We start from the raw sequence: 2777 nt of genomic DNA, 5'->3' as shown, positions 1-2777 counted from the left end.
TACAGACACAGGAACACAGTAAACACCACTGCCACAGTGTCTACGGATGCAGCAGGAACATGGGTCTGTTATAACATTCACCGAAAAATGAGGACACAAAATCAACGTGTAACATGACTGCAGTGTAAGTAACAGACGCCTAAACATAACCCCAACCAGTTAGTATGAACATGAAGGATGGAAAGAGGCCCAAAAGGGAATCGAGGTATTACCATTTAATACGGGGCCACTGATTTCTGTTTGTTTGCACTTTTTGCTTTTTCCTAGTTACTGATTCTTCCAGTCCCTACAACGGACACATAGTAGGAATGTGTATGTGAATAACAGCAACAGATAAAAACACCTAAATAAACACCTATATGTTTTTAAAAACATAAACCTTGGTACCGGTGAGGCCAGTGAGTGGATCACCTGAGGTCAGGAGTTCAAGACCAACCAGGCCAACATAGTGAAACCCGATCTTTACTAAAAATACAAAAATTAGCCAGGCATGATAGCAGGGGCCTACAATCCCAGCTACTCTGGAGGCTGAGGCAGGAGAATCGCTTGAACCTGGGAGGTGGAGGTTGCAGTGAGCCAAGATCACACCACTGCACTGCAGCCTGGGCAATAGAGCGAGACTCTGTCTCCAAAAAAATAAATAAACAAAATAAAATATATAAACATACACACAATACACACACACACATAAGCTGATACAATAGCAAAAACCCTTTCAAACTGAAAAATATGCCATCCACATTTTATGGCCTGTTCTGGATTACTGCCTCGAGAATCTTGCAAATGCATCCACCTGTTGTCCCCCTGCCCCTCCCACAGGACCTAATCCAGTAGGGTCTGCACATCAGCGTCCTACAAGGACGAAATATAAAGGAGGGCTCCACCACCTGTGTCTCTAAATCGGGCAGGACACTGCTCAGCAGCCTCTTCTCTGCAGTTCTAAATTTGATGAACTAACTACCCCGTGACCTTGGACAAGCCAACCTTTTTAACTTCCTGACTCTATGGCTCTATCTGTAAAATGGGTCTGATTTAATGACAAAAATATAACCAGAATGTAGAGCAACAGGAACTGTGTCCACTACTGGAGGGGATGTCAACCTCTCTAACACTGTTCATTGGACCTAGCAAGAATGATCATGCATTTCCAGCAAGGAACTTTTCCTACAGTCTTCTACAAGTCATGAGCTCTAGACAAACTCCTGCATCACGAAGACAGGCATGAGACTTCAGCACAGCGCCATCTGCAGTTACATGAAACTCCTACCAGCAGTCAATCAACAGCAGAAGCATGAACCAACTGTGATGGAATCAAGCTCCTCGGCAGCGCCAATAAGCTCCAGCTGTATACCTCCAAACAAAATGTGGAATGAAAAAAGTCACAAAAGAATACACTATGATTTCACTTATAAAAAATTTTTAAATAGCAAAATTAAACAATATATGGAAGAGAAGCAAGGGAATGCTCAATAGAAAATTCATACTAGCTGGTTGGCTGTTATGAAATCAGCCTACAAATGGGTTTCTAACATAAACATTCTGGTAACCTGAGTGTAGGTACATGGGTACTTCCATGAGTCTTTAACTGTACAAATAAGTTTTATATATTCTTCCCATATTTATGCTGAATTTCACAGTTTACATTTAAAGAATATTTTTTAAATGTATAAACAGGCCAGGAGCAGTGACTCACGCCTGTAATCCCAGCAGCCTTTGGGAGACCGAGGCAGGTGGATCACCTGCGGTCAGGAGTTCGAGATCAACCTGGCCAACATGGTGAAACCTCGTCTCTGCTAAAAATACAAAAATTAGCCGGGCATGATGGCGGGTGCCTGTAATCCCAGATCCTCTGGAGGCTGAGGCAGGGGAATCACCTGAACCCAGGAGGTGGAGGTTGCAGTGAGCCGAGATCACCCACTGCACTCCAGTCTGGGCGACAGAACGAGACTCCATCTCCAAAAAAACAAAAAATAAAATAAAATATATAAACATACACACAATACATACACACTAGCTAACACAATATCAAAACCCCTTTTCAAATTGAAAAAATGCCATCCACATTTTATGGCCTGCTGTGGATTACTGCCTCGAACCTTGCAAATGCATTCACCTGTCGCCCCCTGCCCCTCCTGCAGGGCCTAATGATGCGTGAAGTACATTTATTCTACTCTGCTGGCCTGCTCCATCTAGGACTCTTGGCAGCCCAGCCACTTGGGCATGCAAAGCCCTAAGCAGAGCCCACATGGGCTTAATCAGTAACTCTCTTGTTTAATAAAGTGCCCTTGCACCCCAGGGGTCGGCTCCGCGGCTGCCCAGGCTGCCTCCAGCACTCTGGGCAATTAAGAACCAAAGGTTTCCAATACATTCTGGGTTAAGAGGCAAGGAGACCTTGGGGAATGAGAATCGCCTACTTAGGCGAGGTGGCATTTGGGTTCTGCTCTCTGCTTCACTTGCTTCACTGCCTACTCTTGAGCACACAGGGCAAGCTGAGGAAGGAACTGCCTTCAGGGACCCGTGAAATTGCAAGGGTTCCCCACATTTTTGGCTTTCGTCTTCACAAAAGGAAATTCATTTTGAAATGCAAAGTGACAAGCCTTCCGTGACACTACAGCTGTCCACTGCTCTCAGCACGTTCACCTTCCTGGCTATTCTAAAGTCAGCTCTCAGGTTGGGAACTTCAAACTTCATTTTCCCCATCTGTAAAATGGGAGTGAAAAAAAATAGCTAGGCTGAGCACAGTGGCTCACGCCTCTAATCCCAGCACCTTGGGAGGC

The 2777-nt window shown here is 44.9% G+C and overlaps 1 protein-coding gene across 1 annotated transcript in view; it reads right to left on the bottom strand.

Annotated features, from left to right (window-relative positions):
* Positions 1 to 2777, bottom strand: part of TFCP2L1 (transcription factor CP2 like 1) — a 67349-nt gene that overhangs the window by 3447 nt on the left and 61125 nt on the right. The window lies entirely within an intron of this gene.

The sequence above is a fragment of the Cebus imitator genome, unplaced genomic scaffold, assembly GCF_001604975.1.
Source record: "Cebus imitator isolate Cc_AM_T3 unplaced genomic scaffold, Cebus_imitator-1.0 Scaffold572, whole genome shotgun sequence".
NCBI lineage: Eukaryota > Metazoa > Chordata > Mammalia > Primates > Cebidae > Cebus > Cebus imitator.
Note: the sequence above shows the minus strand (reverse complement) of the source record. Positions and strands in the feature narration are given on the sequence as shown.